The sequence below is a fragment of the Stylophora pistillata genome, chromosome 1 (assembly GCF_964205215.1).
Source record: "Stylophora pistillata chromosome 1, jaStyPist1.2, whole genome shotgun sequence".
Classification (NCBI taxonomy): Eukaryota; Metazoa; Cnidaria; class Anthozoa; order Scleractinia; family Pocilloporidae; genus Stylophora; species Stylophora pistillata.
In genome coordinates, this window is record NC_142519.1 from 4,590,168 (window position 1) to 4,614,053 (window position 23,886).

At 39.7% G+C, this 23,886-nt stretch overlaps 2 pseudogenes across 1 annotated transcript; both read right to left on the minus strand.

Moving 5' to 3' along the window:
* Positions 1-162: 162 nt before the first annotated feature.
* LOC148740937 (uncharacterized) lies at positions 163-2,328 on the minus strand (annotated as a pseudogene).
* Positions 2,329-7,075: 4,747 nt separating this feature from the next.
* LOC148740938 (uncharacterized) lies at positions 7,076-17,324 on the minus strand (annotated as a pseudogene). Its single transcript, XR_015998951.1, has 8 exons — positions 16,722-17,324; positions 13,239-14,320; positions 12,590-12,645; positions 9,348-11,753; positions 8,948-8,984; positions 8,113-8,355; positions 7,623-7,700; positions 7,076-7,302 (listed from the first exon to the last, which is right to left on the minus strand). The product of XR_015998951.1 is annotated as an uncharacterized LOC148740938 (transcript).
* Positions 17,325-23,886: the final 6,562 nt, after the last annotated feature.

Consider the following 23,886-nt stretch of genomic DNA (forward strand, 5'->3'; position numbering starts at 1 on the left):
AGTGTTAAAAGCTGTTATTCAAGCCTTATTACCGAGGATTCTAGAGACTGGCAACAAAGCTATCACAAAGGACACAAGAGAGCTATGTAAAGGAGGCATTCGAAAGCAACGTGAAAAACAAATGAAAAAGACAAATGAAAAATGAAAAACAAAAGACAAATGAAAAACTCCACCAAGATATCTCATCGAACCTTTTTCTAGTTAGGTAGGAACGCCCACACAAGAATGTAACCGACGTTAAAGCCAAATACCGACGAACAGAATTACTAAACTGAAGAAGTGAACACAACGTTAACAGCAGTTTCGTTTTTGGCCTTTTTTACAGCCTGACAGTTGCCACACAGTGATTGGCTGAAGACTCAACCCGTCTTGGTTGTCATCTTTAAACTGGACAACAGCTGATCACATCCTCACCAGTTACAGCTGAATAGCTGATTTCCCTTCTCCTTTTAAATTCTTCAACAAAACATCTCACACGCCCGTGACGTCTACTGACCGTCTGGATAGTAACCAAGTTCTCTCCACCCATGGTTCTCTTCTGTTTTTCTCCATGTGTTTTACTGAATTAGTTTCAATAATTTTCGCATTTTTCTGGTCGAGATCATGTCCCTCTTTTCGTTTCCTTGGTCGGCAAAAGAAGATAATGTTCACCATGATTGACAGCAGAGGGCAGGCCATTAAAGGAATCATGATTGTCCAATTGAGCTCTGAAACTGAAAAAATATAACATGGGTAAGACTAAGCAATGCGCACTTCATATGTAAAGTTGGTCACTTAATCGAAGCCTCATGATCAGTAAAAAATCAGTCTATGGTTGAGCCGCAAATCATCGCTAAGGCCCTAAAGCGCGTTCACCAACGCCTGTTTTTCACAATTAAAAACCATGTGGAAGCACTGTGTGAAAGGAATGACATTTTCTTTTTGTTACATTTAAACGAATTTACATGCGGAATAGGTGTGGAAATCCAATAAAGAGAAAGTATATACGCCTCTAGTTGGGTCGAGCTTATTAATGAAAAACTTAAAACCTTTTGAACTTAACAGAGTATATCAATTTTATGGAGGTGACTGTTCAAAGGCAACGGTCTGAATAAAGCTTCGAAGATCACGTCTTTTTCCTGGTTTGATCGGGTTGCTCAGTTCAGCAGTCACTGCAAGACCAACTACATCTTAGTCTGTAGTCATAACTGGCTCTTCAGCAGCTTTTGTTTGCCACATGTTCCTTCTTGTGGAAGATTCAATGGTGCTTGTTGTTCTTGTTGACAAGTTATTTCCTCAGTAAGCGCATTTGTTGTAGTCGAATTAGTAGTTTGAAAAGTGGAAGTGGAGCTGCTAGTCATATATGAGATGGTAGATTGTAAAGTTGCAGTAGGTAAAGTTGTTGGAGCTTTCGTTGTGGTGGTTGTAGGTTTTCGGTTGCAGAGGGGATCTAAAGAAGGGAAAAAAAACAATCTTAGTAACGTGTGGCTGCTGCGATGGACACCATACAAAGTTGGTGAATTAGCGGTAAAAGCAAGTTCTGGAATTGTCGACTGATCTATCTGATTCTGCCATACGTCTCACTAACTACAGGTTTTTACCTCTGCTGCTTGTACACACAGATATCCGTAGTTTTATTTTGTTTCGTTTACAATTTCCTCCAAATCGATTGTCTTTTGAGGCTTGCGTGCCATCTGAAGTCGCTGAAATGAGAACAGCAACAACATTGAATATGCTTTCAGGGATGATTTGAAGTTAAAACCAAAACAAGAAAAACATTTGTGAAGTTCCTCAAGATAATCGGTTCTTTTAGGGTATTAGGAGTTTTCCGGTGCCGGGAGCTTAATCCCGCATAGGAAAAGTAAATCACGAGACTACAAAATATTGTAGTGATCAATACTGCTGAGGACTCTTTCCTTCTGTTGAAGCATGTCCAGATCTCCTCATCGTAATGCGACTAAGAGTGATGCAGTTTCCCCTGAAAGGGATGGCAGTCTAACTCAAGCAACCCTCATCCCCTCCCCCTCCTTCTCCAGTATTTCGTCAGGTTCCCTGACAGTTTCCTGGTTACCATCTCTACTCGTGGGTGGAGAGAGGCGCTATGACAGTTAAACTGTTGTACACAAGGACACTACACAGTGATCCGGTCAGGACTTGCACCAGACCTCTCGACTCAGACTCCGGCGAGCTGAGTTTAGGCCATCGCACCTCCAACTAAAAATGGTGTTTTTCAACGGAAAACATACTGATAAGATATCATTCTCGCCCTGGAATGAACACTTGGTTTGACACAGCGCTGAACCTCTGAAACACCAGAGTGTAATATTTAAGTGCCAGGGGGTGGTACATCGTAGAAGAAGAAGAAGAAGAAAAAGAAGAAGAAGAAGAAGAAGAAGAAGAAGAAGAAGAAGAAAAAGAAGAAAAAGAAGTAGAAGAAGAAAAAGAGGAAGAAGAAGAAGAAAAAGAAGAAGAAGAAGAAGAAGAAGAAGAAGAAAAAGAAGAAAAAGAAGTAGAAGAAAAAGAGGAAGAAGAAGAAGAAAAAGAAGAAGAAGAAGAAGAAGAAGAAGATGATGAAGAAGAAGAAGAAGAAGAAGAAGAAGAAGAAGAAGAAGAAGAAGAAGAAGAAGAAGAAGAAAAAGAAGAAGAAAACTTTATTTAACATACATACATTTTATTGAACACATCCCCGTCAGGGGCTTTACAGAACAATTACATAATTTACATACTTGATACTATACATACAAAACTAACTAATAACACGTTAAATACAATATAATAAGTAAAGATTTGGTAAAACATTTGACAATGAAAAACTGCGATAAAATATTATAAAGCATGACACGACGTTTCGACGTTTCCAGAACGTCATTATCAAGTAAATGCTCGATTTTATTATTTTAGTTTACTTGATAATGACGTTCTGGAAACGTCGAAACGTCGTGTCATGCTTTATAATATTTTATCGCAGTTTTTCATTGTCAAATACAATATAAGTTACTTATAACTTTTAGAATAGAATGGTTATTTAAATAAGAAATCATTTAGGAGATGCCTTTTCAAAGCTCTCTTAAAAGAAGCTGGTTTTTCACATAGTTTCAATCTTGAGTTAAGTTTACTCCAGATGGCTACACTTCTATAATAAAAGGTCCTCTGACCTGTTGTAGTTTTAAAAAGGGGAATGTTGAGTTGTTGAAAGTTCCTCGTTATACGCCCAGATACGCTGCCTCTTGTTACAAGCTCGGATGTCAAATATTCAGGCGCTAGGCCCATTTTTCGTTTGAATGATAAGGTAGCGTCACGATAGTACAGGATTGATTTTACCGGTAGCCAGTGTAGATTCCTTAACGTGGAAGAAATATAATCGTACTTCTTTACATTGAAAATAATGCGGGCGGCAAAATTTTGAACATATTGTAGCTTAACGAGGGTAAAGCTCATTGATTACTGGTCACCCAGTAGCTTTCATAACGGCCCTCCCACAATTAAAAGTAATAAAACGTATCGATCACATTAATTAACTATCACAATAATCTACCAACTAAAAATATATAACGAGCAACTAAAAAAAACGATATTAATTAATTAACTACTAATAAAACTAGAAGGTTTTACAAATCTTAAAATGATCAATAAAGGAATTCTTATTACGGTGGAGTTTAAATAAGTATTTTTTAAAATTTGTATGAGAGAGTGACCTAAGTTTTGGATCAAGAGTGTTCCACAAACGACAAGCGTTTGAGTGAAACGTTCTGAGGCCAGAGATCCTTTTACAAGCTGGTCTTGTTATATTGTTATTGGAAGCTGATCTCGTGTTATAATTATGAGTATTGCATATATTTTCAATGTATTTATTAAAATAAGCGGGGAAATGTTTTTTATTTATTTTATTTATTTATTTATTTATTACAATTTAATGGCTCAGTTAAAACAAAGTTGTAAAGTACAAGCGAAAAGAAAAGAAACGCCTTATGGATAATCCGTAAAGGAGTCCAGGACCCCAAATGAAAACAGTTCACCGAGGTTAAATAGGCTAAAAATATATTACACATGTTTTAAACTGGAAATAATTATTATAAACATTCCACAGAATATATTAATTAGATATATTATCCACTAAATACTTCTTAACACCTACCTTTAAACTATTTACACTTGCTGCTCTACGAGTATCAAAGGGAAAAAGATTCCAGGAATCAATTATCCTGGAAAAAAAAAACTATATTTGAGAGGATTTGTTCCTACGTATTTCTTCATTAAAGATAATTCTCCTATTTCCTTAATGAATAATGGTCAGCATCCGAGCAAAAGTCAACATAAGAGTCAATATTAATGTCAATAATTCCGTTGAGGGCTTTGTATAAAAATGTAACGTCAGCTAAAAATCTACTATTTTCTAATGACATCAACTTTAACTTCTTTAGACGAGCCTCATAATTATCCTCAGTCTTTAATATGAATTTTTTTGCCCTTTTTTAAACTTTTTGAAGCTTTATAAAGCTTCCTAATACGTATAATATCGTCTATATGCAGCCAATCTAGTTTGTTAAAAAGCTTGACAGAGTTTTCATGAGTATCGTCGTCCAAAATTAGCCTAGCACATCGTTTCTGTAGTATTAAAACTCTTTGAAGATTCCCAATGGTAGAATTACCCCAGACCGTGCAACAATACTCTAGAATTGGCTTAATGAGGGAATAATATATAGTTTTTTTGCAAGCCAAGGTTAAATAAACTTTAGTTCTTTTCATAAGACAAATTCTAGAGCTAAATTTTTTAATGAAATAGTCAAGATGTAAGTTCCACGAAAGATTTTGGTCAATGACGACTCCAGACAACTTCTGTCCCGCTGCCTCTCCCAGCCTGATGGCATCGATATGAATTTCCATTGTGGTCTCATTACTATGGTTTAGCTTTTGTACAGAACCAATTAGCAGGTGTTTGGTGTTCTTTGTGTTTGGTATCATTCGGTTCAGTTTAAACCAACTGTTGGCCTTTGACTATCATTCAAAGTATTTTTAATATCTGTACAGTTAGCACCGCTCGACCAGATCGCTGTGTCATCGGCATGAATGTCGACTTCAGTGTTCTTTAACAAGAGGGGCAGATCATTCATATAGATGGAAAACAAAAGTGGTCCTAAGATGGAACCTTGTGGTACCCCGACGTCAAGATTTGAAGGAATGGATTGAAATCTTTATTAAGGCATAAGATAAATAATCACATATCCTATGTTACAACATTAAAATAAACTATATATATAAATTACAGAGAAAGTCAAAATAAGAATAAGACTAGATTATGTTTAAAAATTAACCGGTTGACAAACGTGTTTTTGAACCTATCAGTGTTTATATTAGGATGGTGACTTGTCTCTTTCCTCAGATTGTACTTGGTTGATTTCTTTTTTAGCATTATAGCTCTTAAAGGGTGTATTGTATTATTAAAAACATTCTTGAAGATACGTGTGTCTTGTTGATCTAACAATTCATAGACATTAATGTGGTCGGATGTATACTTGCGCTTATAACATCGATCTAAGAAACATTGGATTGTTTTTAATTCGGAATTTACAGCGCCAAATACGGGCAGCCCGTATAATATATTTGGTAGAACCAGATTTAGAAACAGATGGTCTACTTCGGCCTGATTGTACCCTTCTTTCCTTAAAGATCTTAAAATGAACAGGCACTTGTTTGCTTTGATTAGTTTTTCCCGAATATGTGTTATAAAACCTACTATCTTCTTTAAATGTTACCCCTAAAATAGTAAGCTCTTTAGTCTGTGGTATTCCAGACACAATAGGAAACTCTAATTGTACAACCTTTCTTGCGGAAAATGATTTCCTTGCACTTAGATGGATTACTGCTCATATCATTACTTCTAGACCACTGGGAAAACTGATTAATCAGTGCGATAGAATTGTCATTATCACTTATCACAGGCGAGATAATGGTTGTATCATCTTCATATTTTACCAGCACGCTCTTATTGTCCAAGTGTATTTCTAAATCACTGAGAAAGACATTGTACAAGTGCGGCCCACTGACACTTCCTTGGGTGGTACCTTTGTTGACACTTTTCCATTTACCAATAAACCCATTGCTAATGACTCTCTGCTGCCTGTCTTCCAAAAAGCTTAGATACCAGTTTACTATAAAAGGGTTTAGGGGGAGCTGCTTCAATTTGTGTGAGAGGAAATCGTGTTTCACACTGTCAAAAGCCTTGCTGAAATCCATAGCAAATAGGCGTACCGCTTTGCACTCTGGGATAACAAGATATTGATTGACAGTATGTTGGATAGTCAGTAGAGCATTGGTACAGCTCCTTCCCTCTATGTATGCAAACTGTGAGATCCCAGAATGTTCATCGAAGGTCTCCCTTGCGTGTGTTCCTAAGACAACTTTCTAAAAGCACCTTGCGATGACAGGTGTCACATTTATTCCGCGAAAGTCTGATATTCCCTTAGGTAGATCAACCTTCGGCAAGGGGTTCAGGTCTGACTTTTTCCAAGAGACAGGCCAGGCTTGTTTTCTAAGAGACAGATTCCAAACCCTGGTGATAACTGGAACGAATAGCTCGGCGTGGTCTTTCCATATAGTGTACGGGATACCATCTGGTCCTGTTTCTGTTTTCTTTATACGCATAAGAGAATTCAGGACTTGTCGCTCTGAGATTTCTGGGACTTCTTGGTCTTCATTAATCTCCAGAGGTGTAGGCTTTATGTGGGCGTGGTCAGTACATAGGTCACCTAAATAGTCATTTAACGCATTGAGTTCGTCGTGGCCAAGAGATAGAGGGACCACCGGCTTGCGACGCTGAGATGTTTTATCCACTTTTTTCCACCAATCCCGAGTTCCAATAGAGGCGATGAAGTCCCTTCTGTTTCTGCAGATCACTTCAGAGATCCTTTTATTCATAACTTTCAGACGGTCTTAATTACTGAGCGATATGCGTGATTTGGCTCGTATCATCGATCGAACGAGCGGAGTCATCCAGCCCGGGTCTCTTGATGACATGCGCACCGTTTTCAGAGGCATGCAGCTATCCAGGCGCCCTAGGATGGTATTTTCGAGCCTACCAACCACCCCATCGACATCAGTTTTCTGTATCACATCATCCCAGTTTTCCTTCGCTAACGTGATCTACAACCACAGGATACCCACACTCCATCAAGACGTCGTAAAGACTGCCCACATTTATGTGTCGCTGGTTAGCAAGAAAAGCCAGGGCAGCATCTAATGGGTTCAGCGTTCGGTTGTCAAGGAAACGAATCTTTCTGGGAGTCAGTCCCAGTTTCTCAGCGACCACTTTCCACTCATCGCCGCCTGAAAGAGAAAACGAAACCTTTCTGCTTGGTTTTGAAGATATTTCAAAACTGTGAGAGGACATTTTTCCTTTGACTAAAATGTGAAAATTGAAAAAGGCAACTACCTCATGTGGATATGAATTTTGCATAGCAAAAAGCATAGGTATTTCCCTGTTCACATGAATATTCGATCCATGAAATCTTAAATAATAATTGCATCAGTGACACTGTGTATCTTGATGAATTTAAATTTATTCTGCTTTCCCCTAATCACGTTAAAAAAAACCTCAAAAATGGATAAGAGAACACGATGCCTAATTTCAAATACATGTCACTTACCACTTAATTCTATGGTAAGATTTCTCATCTGAGTAACGGGAACATTCCGCACGTCAAGCTTTTCAGGTAGTCTGGGACCTGACGAAAGATGAACACTGACAGTGAAACAAAAATCGAAACAAAGACAATAATAACGAATAAAAATCATTATTTAAACAAACATAAAAACAGCTTTAAATTCAAAAGGTGCACAGCTTTGTCGTTGAATTAAGAGAGACGTTATTGTATTCGTTTTGTCAGGAGACGAAGGATTGAACCTCGAACCTTGGAATTTCGCACTCTGATGCTCTGGTGTAGAGTTACAGAAAAGTAGCTGCTGAGCCACACCCTGTGACCATATACACATATTGGAATACTTTTTGGTGCCACTACCACGTTGTAACTAAGGAGAAAGATGTTTGAATCTCAGCATCTGGATAAATAAAGTATTCAATAAATCACACCGCCACAAATGACTCAAGAGAACATGCTTCGTAACTCTCAAACTGACCAGTAGTACCAGCTGGTGCGATTTCTCTCAGATGATTCACCACATCAAACTTGTTGGAACTTTTAGCCTTTCTCGCCAGACATCGAATCATTCTCTTGGTCTCAGGCTCCGGGTGTTCCAGAGAGGCACGGCTCACCTGTAGTTCCTCAATTAATTGCCTTACAATCTCCTTGGGGTCACATGTTCGAGATAAAAGTGATTCCACAACCTTCTCAGGCAGTGCTAATGATTTCCCGTCATTTTCTACAAGGAGGAAAAAATTCTTAATCAGCAAACCATTCGGTGGAGTGATATTAGAGAAGTGATGATAGGGGTTTTCAGAATCAGAGGGTCGGTATATCCAACACTATGATCACGGATACACAAACGATTTTCAAGTTTGAAAAAAAATAGGTAAGCTCCTTACGTAAAGTTCACCGACCTTGAATTGTTCGAAGCAACCGCTATGAGAAGGTTAAGTTTTTGTATGAGTTAAACCAAGTGTTCATCAGTTTTCAACAAACATTCTCGCGAAACGCGTTGGAATCAATCGCTTTCTGGTAGTGTTAATTAAACATCTTGGTGTACTTGTTGTTTCTCAAAACAACAATTACAAAAATACACCAGACTGATATAGGAATAAAAATCAGCTAACAAAGAAAATGAGGAGGAAATTAAAACCATTTGCTAAACAAAACCTTAACGTGGCATATAAAAAACCAAGGTTTGAATCTCGAGGCGTTTTTAGAAAAATGATTTCGATTTCGAACTTCAATGTTGTCCTAAAAAACCAAGGCAGAATGACGAAAAACTGATCCGGACTGCCTCCTGCGGTGGGACGGAAGCTGAAACTTACCTCCCAAGTGAACACTTCCAAGTTCATCAATCGCAACCTGTTACAAAAAAATCGAGAGGGACAACGTTCAATATAAAGATCGTCTTTCTATGCAGAGGACAATGTGATCCCTCCAAAGCAGAAAAGAAACAACTCAGTTGAGCATAGTGTAGCTATTTTTACAAATAATTGATCAATATTAGCATCTGAACGACGATGCACCCACCCCTTCCCCCTCCCCAGACCCAACATCAACCCCAACTTGTTATTAGTTGACTTTTGTTGGGTTATGGGAGGGATGGGTGCGCTGTTGGTCAACTACTGACTGATCCATTCTCGCGAATGGAGAGTTTCGGCGCAGTGTAACATAGAAGCTAAAGGTAATTACTTGGTATAAATCAGAGTCTTAGGTATAGCTCACCTGTTTCTCAACCTGTGCAAGCGATGGCGCCAACTGGCTGACGTGAACTTTGTTATTCAGAGCAACAGCAGACTTTGTGCAAACAGCGATATGCTTTTCACCACGTAGCTGCGATTCTGACCAGAAATGCAGACACTCCTCCTGAGTGCAACCTTGGGCACGATGAATGCGGCAGAAGTTTATTGCACCTCCTTGACAACAGATTGAGCATAGAACACGCGAGTCATACTTCATATTCTTCAACCAACAGAATTCCTTGCGCATTGATTCGAGAATGAACACCACCTGCCTATGCACATCACGAGCGAAAATCACATCAAAGTTGTCATGCCTCAAGTCGGTAGACAAGTTCATTCTTGACTGCAAACAGTCTGCCAATCCAAAATTATCTTTCGCTCTGTGATAAACGATCTCGACAGAAGAGGAATGGCAAAGAAGGATTACAGAGCACTCTTCCTCTCCACCTTTATAGAATCTGGCAAAATTGTGATACAGCTGTGGATTATCTGCACTCCATAATCCATCTTTACCCCACTGAAAGAACTGCAACACCAAACGAGGGAACAATCCTGGCGGGACCTGACCAGATTCAAATTTAATGAAGAGAGAGGGAATTTGCGCAGATGCGATCAGTTTGAGGATGGCATCTGGTGGATGGGACATTAACATGGATGGAACCAGATATTGCTTCTCACAGGCAGCACCTGACGAGGGCCACAGACAAAGCAGACTGAATCTCTCCATGAGAGCAACAAGGCTCTCTGCTGTTTCTTTGTCATCAAACAAAGGACCCCAAAGATGTTTCAAAAGTTTTTCTTCTAGGATTCCCGTTGTCTCGAGTTGAAACCATAGCTCCTTGAACTGCTCCTCCTGATTGCTATACGGTTTAATGGTGATGACCCTCTTAAACACACTAATTAACCACTGAGGATCCAAAATCACCATTTTATTCAACTCTAGCGTGTCATCAAAATGGATCAAAATCCTCTGGTCCTGGAAAAAGTTCAATAATGTCTGGAACTCTTTATCATCAACAACTTGGCATACGCGCTTGGCGATTTGCCTTGCATCTTCCAGTGTTATCCACTTGTGATTTTGTTCCTTAACGAATTTCACCGCCTTCTCAAAGTTCAACCACTTGATTGGAATGGCTTCTTTCATTTGTGGCAACTCCTTGGCAACAGCAAGTACTTCCTTTCTCAAACGTGTGACTTCTGGGCACTCACTTTAAGACCTGATTTAGTGTTATCCACAGCAAACACACTATCAAATAAGTGGGTTCTATAAGGCTTGGCTTGTAAAGAACAAAAAATCTCTTGGGCAAATGCGCTAGGAATTCTGCCACCATGGGGACCGTCAGCATGGGTGCATACCAAGAATACAGGGGGCAGTTTCTCTGGCAAAACCCCACACTGAGAGTTGACTTCGTAATTCTCAGTTATGCCTCCAAAGGACGCCACGGAAGTCATCCAAAAATCTAAATAATTCAAATTGGTTTTTGCTCCAAACCCGTCCTCGTATTTCCTGAAAGTTCCTTGCCTCACAACTGGTTTGGCTACTTGGTGTGGATCACGGTTGAGGTCATAAACCAGAAGATACATCGCTCTAACAGTGAGGAAGATTGGGTGCGTTACATAGTAGACTGACTGTCCTCCAAAATCCCATAACACCGCATAGATTTCCTCTTCCTCCTCTTCATCTTCAACACCTTTTTGTAACCTTTCAATCAAGGTCACTATTTCCTCTGGTTTAAGGGGTTCGAGAAAAGGAACTGAGTTCTTTTTCTGCCTGTGTGCTGGGTTAGGTTCATCGGAAAGAGATACGTTCTTGCAATCTTTGTTATTGCTATCTTCACTGCTGGGTGTCTGAGTAGGGTCTGCGTCTTTTGATATCTCGTTACCGTCTGGATTTGTCACGACACCAAAGAGCTCAAAAAGACTTCGTGTACCTGTTGAAGGAACACGTGAAGGCACTGAGGCAGAATCTTCGTTTGTTTCAGTAGTGTCAAGCAGAGGGGCATTTCTCGACTCAGCAGACTCTTTAACATCTTCCACACTGTTGTCGGTTTTGTCATGCCGCAACATCTCTGCAGCAAGGCGTCCGGCATGGTGTTCACAGGACAGTGCTGAGACAGAATTGGTTACTTCACCCCTCAATCCACTTGTCCAAAGCTCAGTTGACACTTTGAAATGCGATGGGTCTAGTCTACATCAATTCCTACCGTGCTATCTTCCCGCGGATTGAAACGTTTCCCCATCAGTGAATTTTTCAAGCTGGTCTTTCCTGAACCATCCTGACCAATCAACATAATCGGCACTCTTCTCACGCAGGTCTTCCCTTCTGTTAGGGCCTTGTTGTAGGCTTGCAAAGCAAGGCGTCCACGCGCTTGGATTTCTAGAGGAGCCACTACAAAAACAAACGGTGAAAACTCTTCTACATTTGAAATGGAAAGCACAGTAGTATAATGGTTATATGGTCCAAATTAACTTTTTAACTCGGACACAAAGTGGCTATTTGACAATATGTGTTTCGATCAACAAGTGAAAAATTTTGGACGCAAAAATCGGACTCCAACTCGCACAGTTTTTCGGCTTCCAGCGACACACAAAAACTCGAAGTTTCAAAGATTTTTCTCGGCTTTAAAAGATATTATTCCTGCCCGTGATCGATGACCAGTTTCAAGAGTGCGACCAGGAAACTGAAGGAAATTTTGTTCCTTGAGCGGTAATTTACATGAGGAGCATTGACAAAACTTCAAGTTAGTCACCCACTGGTGATCAGCGCTACATATAAGCTGGTCGCCAAAAGTCAATTTTCAGTCCTCCTAGCGATCAGCTGTTGCCAATCTTTGGACTCCGGGTTAAATTATCGTGATCTTCTTTTGGGAAAAAACAAATCAAAACTTAAATCTTCACTATATGTAAATGATGCGGAGGCTATAGCTTCAGTTGGGGCAGTTCAAATTGCTCGTGTGCAAGAATTTTGGAATTATCTACCATGCTCGTTGTAGCCTCTCGGTCAGTACCAGTGCGGCAAGTTCCGCCTGAAAAGTGAACTTCTCTTAACGAAAATCACATCACTTCCTTAAGGCTTATGTTTAATCGAAAAAAGTTAGCTCAAACAAACATGAACCTGCCATAACAAGCACAATTAAGGTGTGGTAGAATTCCTTGTTCATAGTTCGTGGAAAAAGTATTTGCTTCAACCTTTTCCTAAAATGTAAAAGAAAATTATTCACTCACCATTCTCCACTTCTCTCTGCCCTTCAGTTGGGTGATGCTGCTTAGCTTCCTCACCTCTGTGAAAAAAAAAAAAGAAAAAACATTGATTCATAAAACTCTAATCTAATCTACATTTCAAGGTCAACATACATTCGTCAAGTTCCCTAAAATGGAATTTATTTAATAATACGAAATAAATTGAAAGCGATGATTTTATCAGGGTAAAAGTTTGTGGTACATTTTTTTTGTACAAGAAACGCACAGCCTTGAATTTCTTGTTGTTGTATTGTGTGTCGTGATGAAACTGCCACGATTATTCTTGGTAAGTACTGTTCGGTTGGGAAGTGGACAAAAAAGTGGCTATAGTGCAGGTAACCATATGACATAATGTGACCCTAAACAGAGACAAACAAAGAAACGTTTAGCTGCAATTACGATAGGTAATGTTAGTATATCATGCCATTTATATGTGGCACATGTACAGTATTCAAATAAAGAGAAAGTTAGAAATATCACAACACTTTATTATGCTGGTATTTACTTTCAATTTTTCAGACATGCTTTTTAATGTACCTATCAAGTTTATTGAAATTCAAAGAGGTCTGGTTTTCTTGCACCAAAAAGTAGATGCCTGAAAATGATGAAACCAAACAACATGCCAAGTACTGACCTATTTGATCCATCATGAAGCAAGTTAGGTTGCTGGTCTTGGTCTGCTGCTCTCACAACAGTGCTCAGCAAGTACTCAAAATCTTTCTGTACCTTCTCTAATCTCTGTTTAATTGTTCCATTCTCTTCACTCAAGAAAGAAGTTAGCAATGAACAAAGGTTAAGTGCCAAAGGAAGAATACCTTCCAGCTTTTCAATTTGGTCTGTGTGTGCAAACATAACAACTGGAAGTTTGTCACGAAAGTGTCCACTGTGGGAGTTTTCCATGCACAATGTTACAGCCTTCTCAAGGAAAGAAAGAGTTTTCTGTGTCCATTCATTTATTGATTCAGAGCATCTAATGCTTTTTAAATACTGAACCTTGGCCAGGTGAATGTACAACCAAAGTTTGGGTTTAAAATAACCCACTTGTTCCTCGTGTATGGACAGAGACTTTTCAAGAAAGCTGGCAGCATTTTCAACATTTCCTAATTCATAATGAATGCAGCCTAGTTCAAAGTACAAGTCCGCAAGGAACCTGAGTCCTTGAAGAATCAACTGTTGTATTTTGTTCCATCTCCTTCAAAGCTTTATTTTGAACCTCAAGTGCTTTTTCAAAGTCTTCCATTCTTCTATGCAAATAACCTTGCCAGTGATGGCAAATGGCAGATGAGATCTCGTTGTTTCCCACCATAATCTTAAACTTGAAAGCTTTCTGAAAAGACACCATAGCTTCTGAAAAGTGTCCAGGTGACTATCAATGACACCAACTCGAAAATGACACTGTCCTTAGAAAGATGAACTGGTGGAGAGTCCATGGGTATTAAGTCCTTTGATGGCATTTTCCAGGGCATTCTTGGCTTCAAGAAAATCCTCTTTACCATACAGGAGCATCCCATAATCAAACCAAGTTTCATATGAATCAATTTTCAGCAGATGTTGGAGTTGTAAAATAAGTTGACAAGTCTCAATGTAAAATTGTGGATTACCATCCTGATAACTTTGCTCCACCATAAGCTTCAATTAATTTGAAAAGTTTACCTTTCTCTTTCTAGATATAGCAAAGTGTTCCTGGCTCTCCATTCTGGCTGAGCGAAGCATGTCCTAACAACACAAATAAATAAAAAAAATAAATTAAAAAATAAATAATACAAATAAGTAGATAAAAATGAATAAATAAGATAAAAACATTGTTAACTTTTTAAAGAAGTGGATTTCTTGATGCTACATGTATTTCACCTTTATTACCCTCACATCCATCTGTAAATGCTCAAAAGTTCTATATATATTAATTTCCTTTAGAACTTGTAAGAGGAATTTTTCTAACAATCGAGAGCTTCTCGAGTCTGATAATTTTCTTCATTCTCATGACTTTAATACTTGATTTGAGGGAGAAATCATTAGGAGAAATTAGAAATTTATCAGTTTTAGGGGTTAAGTTTTTGGCAACAAAAACTCATACCAGTACAGTAAGCTAACATCTTAAACTGAGAACCAACAGCACAACATCTATTTTTTTTTTTTCAAAATCTATCTTCCTTTTTTCTGTTCTTCAATCTGCTGGTACATCTGAACCCTAACCCTGACAACTGGCTCAAAGCTATGGAATCAAAAGAACTTGTTGGCGCTGCACTGCTGGACCTTAGTAAAGCTTTTGATCTGGTAGTTCACAGCTTACTTTTATCAAAAATCAGTCTGTACCACACTGATAATACATCTCTGCGGTGATTTGAGTCTTACCTACACGATCGAACGCAGCGATGTTGTATCAATGGATCACTGTCTGATGCACTTCTGATTACTAGAGGCGTTGCACAAGGTTCTATTTTGGGTCCCATCCTTTTCTTGTTGTATATCAATGACCTTCCACTTGCAATACCTGATTGCAATGTTGATATTTACACAGATGACACTACACTATGGATAGCTAATTCTAATCCCTTGCATATCCAACACAGACTTCAGGGAGGTCTCAACAAAGCAAATCACTGGTTCTTGCAAAACAAGATGGTCCCAAATGCAAAGAAAACAAAACAGCTACTAGTTGGAACCAAGCAAAAACTTTCCCACTGCACAAACCCATCTAACCTTTCGTTGCGAGGCACTGAAATCAAAGAGGCTGTAAACAAAAAGCTGCTTGGTGCGAAGATTGACAAGCATCTTAATTGGAATAGCCATACAGATTACATGATCCCTAAATTAAATTCTAGGGTAAATCTTCTTAAACGAGCCAGAAAGTACCTGAATCTAACACTTAGGATTTTGCTATACAACGCTTTAATTAAACCAATCTTTGAATATTGTTGTTCAGTGTGGGGAAACACTAAAATCGATAATTTACAAAGGCTCCTTAGAATTCAAAAACGTTGTGCCAAAGTAATTTTAAATGCAGGTACTGACAGAACAGTTGGCCTTTTTAAGAGATTAGGTTGGATCCCCATTAGTGACATAGAGCATAGGAAATTGTGTATTATGCATAACATTATCCATAGGAAATGTCCTGATTATTTTAATCATCATATTCATTATGTTAAAAGTAGACATAATTACACAATTCGGGCATCAACTAATTTGGACTTATTCACACCTTTTTTTAGCACAATGACCAGCAAGTGTTCATTTCTTGCAAGTGGCACTAGATTATGGAACAACCAAGACAGTTCTACAAGGGGTCTCACTTCCCTTTGTAAACTTAGAAATCAACTATACAAGAAATATATCGATCGGAAATCTAGAGTGGATAATTTTACCATAAGCAGAAATTTTTAATTTTTAATTGTATTTTTCTTCATACTTTTGCCATTTGTGTCATGTTCAATTTGAATTATTTGTTTCAATTGTTTATATGGACCACAATGAGAACTACTGGTTCTACCAGTAATTGTATTATCCAATAAAGTCATTATGTTATCTAACACTTAACCCTAACCCTAGATCTAATCCTCTGATTGACTAACTGACAGAATCAGGCTAATTGCAGTCAAGATCTTGCTCTCTCAGATTGTTATACCCTTATCTTGGCAAAGCCCAATATCTCTATCACTGTTATCAATAAAAACAAGAGTTAGTTACCCCATAGCAAGTGAAAAAAATATTGTGGTGCAAAATTACCCAGGCTAAAAAATTGTACCTAGTGAAAAATTAAATTTACCTTAGAATAAAAATTACCTACAACAGCTATCCAACAAGTTACAGTGGAATCCCGATTTCTCGAACCTCTTGGGGAAACGGAAATTGGTTCGAGAAATCAGGGGTGAAATTACAAGTGAAGCAAATCCAAGGGAAACAAGGTTTGGTTCAAGATATCGGGAGGTTCGAGAAACCGAGGGTTCGAGAAATCGGGATTCCACTGTAGATCATTTTTTTACAACGTACTGCACGCTATTAGGGCCCCCTCTTACTCATTATCTACCAGAGAACAGATAGTGAGAAGTAGTCAGCCAAGTTGCAATATTTGTGATCCAACACTAATAAAACTATACTAAATATAAATAACTAAACTTACCGTCCCACCATTAGCTTTCAACCAGGATCCAACATGGCGGCAAAAATAGTTTGTTATCGATTCCACAACATTCTCCACTGCTACAACACCTAAATGCTCTTTTGACTCGCAGTAAGCAGCTAACGAAGCCCCAAAATCAAGGAATGGTGCTACAGTTCCTAAATGCTGTTTCTCTTTGAAGATCAAGTTACCCATTTCATTGACCACCGTGGTTTGGTTTTCAAGGGAGATTCGAAAATTCTTCTTGTAAGCGGCGTCGGAAAATAATTGTGAATGTTCCATAACAATGCGATCCGCTACAGCCGTACTAAAAACTGCTCTGATTTTTCGATTCCCATCTGCCACGTCCTCTCCAAGAAACTTGATTATCAAACCTGCACAGGGGAAGCCAATACTTGTCCCTCGCAGTGGGTAACCATTTCGGAGAATGGAGGAAAAGCGCCGCTGTAGAATCTTGTGACGAGTATAACTATGTACTATATCAAATATTTCTGGATAAAAGTCTGTTTCCGACATTTTGTCTTCAGTTTAACCTCAAGATTGGTTAGGAACTTCCGCGTACTGTCCATCCTCGGCTATTCTCGAAGTCGTGATTCATCTTATGTTGGTATACTCTGTGATCCCTACACAACAGCTGCAAAAGAAATCGCGAGCGCGAGCGCAAGCATTGAAAAGGCTGGCAGATGTTGGAAAATGTAATTTTGTTGTCATTTAGGCCTGGTTCACACACTACTCCACTCGTGTGCCGAACCTAACTAATGAATTAAGTCCGGAAAAAGAGCAGCGTCTGAATCAGTTCGGTTCGACCGCTTTGATTAGGTGCGGCAAACGTCGTCAAGTTCGACAAGGCCTGTCGGATTATTCGACATTGAAGCGGTAACTGATTCAAAAGTCGCTCTTCTCATGTGCCGAACTAAATGCATACATTTTACGTAAATTACATTAATTATGTTCTACCAACAAGTCTCCAGTTTGGAGCTAAGTGTTGTGCGCGAACAAGATGGCGGGGAGAGAAACAGGCATGTGTCCGTCTTGTTTTCAAGACACAACAAGCGTGCTTAACATGCAAAGACTCGTTCTGTATACTATGTTCCGTTTGTAAAAATGGGGAAAATTTTCCTGGTTGGAAAGCAGGGGCTTCAGTGGCGTATTGCCAGGCGTCCTTTAACGAAAAGATGAAGAGAGAAGTGGAAGCAACCGGAAAAAGCAGTGAAGGATCCAGTGGAAATCATGCAAGTCTGCATTCGGGGGATATGGGGTCTTCATTTATTGTCTGGCCTTCTAGGTCATTGCGGATTCGGCTCAGAATGGAATTGAAAGTATCCTCCGAGAACCTGAAAGTTTTTTTTAAATGTTTCATCGGTATACGTGTCTTTCACTGTCTCCCGTCAGCTGTTTTTTCTCGGCAAAGTCGGCAAGATCGTCGATGAATTCTATGGCTATAGAATGCGTACGCGAGAGTAATAATAGCTCAACCAAGAAAAACAAAAGAATTATCGCCTCTTTTGTAATGCAACATATAGGAGAGCACTTTCTGAAGACATCCTTCTGTGCTGGTTTCTCTGAGAAAGCGTCCTAAGGAAAGAACTGAAAACTTTCCTTTCTTTCAAACCCACCATTTTGAAAGTTGAAATTTGGCGCGAAAATTGTCATCATACCCATCCTCGGAGACCCAGGGGCTGTGAGTCGATTTCAACTTAAGGGCAGAAGAGCCCCTGGGGACATTGTCTTACGAGACTAGTTCCAAACGGTCGTAGTCGTTCTGGCATCTGATTGGTGCCAGAAAATCTTTGTGTTTTTCTGCCAAATCAGAGTGAAGTGTCCTTTGGAGTCCTTTCGTGTGTTTTAACACGCACATGGCTCTGTTGTTCGCTATGCTTGTTTGGGCCGTGCGACGAAGCTTTGCTCGAGGTGAAAAGTTTCAGTCTCAGCACACATAAACGTACGTATGATGTACGTATGATATACTGAATACTTTCGCAGGTATCACGAGCGAACGTACGTATGATGCACGATCCTCGCAGTAGATAGCGCTATTTAAGCAATAGCGAAAACCAGACCTGAAAAAAATCAGGCCTATACGGGATTCGAACCACTGACCTCTGCGATACTAGTGCAGCGCTCTACCAATTAAGCTAACAAGCCAACTGGGAGCAGGCCGTTAAGTTGATTCGTAATAAACCCGTGAAAGTGATAAATTAGATACAATGAAATATATGAAATTCATATATTTTGAACTGCGGTATTAGATACGTATGATGCACGATCCTCGCACTAGATAGCGCTATTTAAGCAATAGCGAAAATCAGACCTGAAAAAAATCAGGCCTGTACGGGATTCGAACCACTGACCTCTATCAGTGGTTCGAATCCCGTACAGGCCTGATTTTTTTCAGGTCTGATTTTCGCTATTGCTTAAATAGCGCTATCTACTGCGAGGATCGTGCATCATACGTGTCTAATACCGCAGTTCAAAATATATGAATTTCATATAATTTCATTGTATCTAACAAGAGGACGTGTTTAAAAGTTTGCGAGATTCGTGTCAAACGTAATGGTTGCAGGCATTGATATGTCGCTTTAAACGTTAGATGAGATGTAAGCCTGAATCTTTGAAGATTTTTTGTTCAATTTGTTGTGACTGAAACTTTTCCAATCCCGTGAAGTTATTTCGTCGCACAGGCCACGCAAGTATGTCAAGCAACTGGCGCTTAGGCTTACGTAGCTTTCTGTGCGCGCCAAATTCTAATCGTTGCTTTGTAGTAAAGTCTTTCGCAATACGGCCAAGGTTGCAGAGAAGGTTAAGTACGTGGACGACCTCCAGCAAGCGCTTAAAGAAAGCTTAGCTGTGTTTCCGGTTAGCTAATTAAAAAAATCTAAACAAAAACTAATCATCGAGAACATCGTGGAAAGGAAATATGTCTTCGGACAGTTACAGAAGGGGTTTGGGCAGAGTTTAATCTTTCAACTGCTGTGTGGAGTCTTCAAATTCTTGAACTCAAAAGGCCACGGATTCTCTTCTAGTCCCTTGGTCATTGTCATTTCACCTCTTTTGTCGATTGTTGAAGACCAAGTTAAATACCTTTGATCATTGGGAATCGATGCTGCTTTCACTGGGGAAAACAAAACCAAAGACCAAGAAATATTGGATGGAAAGGTCGGGCTTCTATGGCGTTTGATCCCCTTCAAAACCAATCTTTAAATTCCATTGTCATTTCATTTGCGAGCTTCTAAATTGCTGTCCACAAATTCGGTTTTGTGCTCCAAATTGTGACGTGCAAATTCGGTGTTAATCTTTAAATTCCATTTTCATTTCATATGTGAACTGCAAATTGTTGTCCACAAATTCGGTTTTGTGCTCTAAATTGTGACGTACAAATTCGGTGCTCAATTCCAATTCTGTTATCAAATTCTGAACGCTTGTCTTTTGTCATTTACCTTGCAAACTTCAAAGTTTTGTCTACAAATTCGGTTTTGTGCACTCAACTGTGACGAACAAATTCTGTCTGCATGCAAATATTGTGGTCTATAAATTCGGTGTTGCAAATCCCGTTCCCTCGTGTCTCGTATAGGTTCGCATGTAGTCACGGCATCGTCGCTCGATGGTGCTGACGTGAACACCAAAAATTTTGGCAACTTCCTTCAAACAGAAACCTCGCTCCAGTAAAAACTCTAGCTGCTCCTCAGTAATGACTAATCGTGGTCGACCAAGATTGCCACTGCGCAGCTGTTTCGCTGTAAACGATTGCTGATGAAGATAATTAGTTTCAGCGATAACTTGTAACATATCTTTGTTGTCGCGGACAAGCTGCAGAACGTCATCCCCAATGTCGTACGATCCTACATACCGCACTAAACAGCTATACAATCAGACAGCCCGGAATAATACTCCATCAATATCACCTGTATCAGAAGGGTTGCTGTTTTCAATCTGTCTAATCAATTGATGGATTAACTGGGAGATGGAAGAGCGAACTTCTAGTGAGGACTGATCTGCCATTTCCCTTCTTTGGTCTGGACGTGAAAGACTGTCTCCAGTTTGCATGCTTCAAATGGGCTTCCAGAATGAGTGCGAGACTGAATACGAGACACGAGGGAACGGGATTTGCAACACCGAATTTATAGATCACAATATTTGCATGCAGACAGAATTTGTTCGTCACAGTTGAGTGCACAAAACCGAATTTGTATACAACAATTTGAAGTTTGCAAGGTAAATGACAAAAGACAAGCGTTCAGAATTTGATAACAGAATTGGAATTGAGCACCGAATTTGTACGTCACAATTTAGAGCACAAAACCGAATTTGTGGACAATTTGCAGTTCGCATATAAAATGAAAATGGAATTTAAAGATTAACACCGAATTTGCACGTCACAATTTGGAGCACAAAACCGAATTTGTGGACAACCACTTGAAGTTCGCAAATGAAATGGCAATGGAATTTAAAGATTAATTTTGAAGGGGATCACACGCCATAAGCTTCCTTTATTGTAAATGTCAGCTTAGTACAGGGTTATCTCCCCACATCTAATCAACAAAAGTCTCCACGTTTAACTTTTCTTTTTTTTTCAAGCGAAGATTAGATTAGATTTTGGCCGGGCGTGCACAAAAAGTTGCGTAAGCGCCAGTTGCTCGACATACCTGCGTGGCCCGTCCGACGAAATAGCTTCACGGGATTGGAAAAGTTTCAGTGGCAGCAAATTATACAAAAAATCTTGAGAGATTTAGGCCTTCATCTCATCTAACGTTTAAAGCGACATATCAATGCTTCAATATCCGTGTCGCTCACAAACCCATCATCACACTAAGTCAGTTACTAACCAACGTTGAAGACAAAGACGAACCGAGGAACAGACAGGGAACGATTTATAAGATCAGTCGTTCCGACTGCCAAGCCTCCTACATCGGTGAGACTGGCAGAAACCTCACAACAAGACTGACTGAACACAGACGGGCGACGAGGAAAGGTGATGTCAGTAATCACATTGCTGAACACCATCGACTTACCGACCACAACATTGACTGGGACTCTGCGCAATGCCTAACCTACAGCACTGACTATTTTCAACGACTGACTCTGGAAAGCTGGTTTACTAACTTAGAACAGACTCCCCTAAACAGATGTCAACAACAACCCGCTCCATACAAACGACTCATTCACGACATAAACATCATAAACGACCGAAAAAGAACGACCTAACATTACCGACAGATCGAAACAGACCAATCACGACCGACTTACGTCACTTGAGTCTTACAGCCAATAACATCACGGCAAAACCAACCGATCACTTCACACGAACTGGAATAAGAACATTCTACTGACAACAATCATTCACTTGACTCTGATGATGACTTCCGCACAGGTTGTCGAAACGTCAGTCACTACCACCGACAACAGTCCTTCTCAGGACTACACTCACCCGGACGATCAGACTACACCTCCACATATCCATGCTTGCAACCATTATGTTTTACACGAACCTCGCAAACTTTTAAACACGTTCTCTTGTGATACCTGCGAAAGTATTCAGTATAATATCCGTTAAGATTTCGCGGACAATCTGATCGATTTCTCTTACATTGTATGCTGAGACTGAAACTTTTCACCTCTGGCAAAGCTTCGTCGCACGGCCCAAACAAGCATAGCGAGCAACAGCTAGAGCTTGTTGTATATGTACGTGTTAAAACACACGAAAGGACTCCAAAGGAAACTTTACTCTAATTGGGCAGAAAAACACAAAGATTTTCTGGCACCAATCAGATGCCAGAACGACTGCGACCGTTTGGAACTAGTCTTGTAAAACAATGTCCCCAGGGGCTCTTCTGCCCTTAACTTGAAATCGACTCACAGCCCCTAGGTCTCCGAGGATGCATCATACCCAGACCTTTGTGTTTCTTCTTTTAGGTGCGACACACTGTACGCTATCTGAACGATCTGAACCAGCTGTCGCGTCAACTTCGCTTCACAGCGACGAACCTGATTGAATTAGGTTCGGCACATGAGTGAAGCGGCGTCTGAACTAGGTTTACCAATAGCCGATCAATATCTCGTATTTTCAAACGTTTTATTCAACAGTCATCCTGGGCAATCTTTATCTTTTATCTTTTTCGCTCCTTGAATAAAGCTTGTCTTTCCATATCCGTTCAGTAAGAATACGCTTCCCGAGCTTATTTATGGGATTTCAAGGAAGAAAATATGGTGGAAAATATGATTTGGGCAAAATTGGACTTAAGATATTGGACCCTATAATCTTCAAGACTCGCGCTAGGCCTGTCCTGATTGCGCTGGGCACTTTTTGGACATTTTTTCGAATTTGGAGCACTAATTTACATTTCCAGCACTCTTGAGGATTTAATTGACTTTTGTATAGAATCTGAGAATTTTTTTCGATATTTGGGAAACATTTCAGCACATTTTTCACAATTTTCTATATGTCTAAATTAAGAATATGTTCATACTTAGCGCGTATATCGAGTTATGGATGTACGGGGGAAGTTTGGAGAGCACGAACAATGCGTAAGAGTAGCTCGAGGCGCAGCCGAGAGCTACTCTACCCTTTTGAGGGCGACTATAAGGATCTGCTCGAAGAAGCTTTTCTTATTGTGATAGAGTATAAAATTCTCACAACGCACAAAAAAGTAAACAATCGAAAACACGCCAAAATTTATACTTTGGTCTGAGCGAGAAATTTTGATCCAGTTAACCGATAACTGGATAACTGATAACTAAATTGGTAACTTTTTTCGTTCCCAGCGAATATCTTTCCGCCAAAACTTGCTGCAGCTGGTCTTCCGACAAATTTGCGAAACGCGCAACTTGCGAGTTTTTATCGGCTTCGTTTTTGCTGCTTTTTGGATCAGGACCTATAAGGTCAATGCCGATTGTAAAATTGGGCACTTCTTCGCTGGTTTCTTCCATATTTTAAAGAGAAAGAAAGCTGCACTGCCGCTTAACAGGACGGCAACTCTACAGCCAGGAAAAAAAAAGGCTCACGTCATCTTATTTACGCACAGGCGTGCGTGAATAAAGGTTTTCTTCACAGCGGCTCAGTAGGTATACAAGGCAAGCACGCGCGCTGTTATGAAACAACTGCTTTGAGCGAGCGAGCATTGAACAGACGTGTCATTTAGTTTACCAATAGCCGATCAATATCAATATC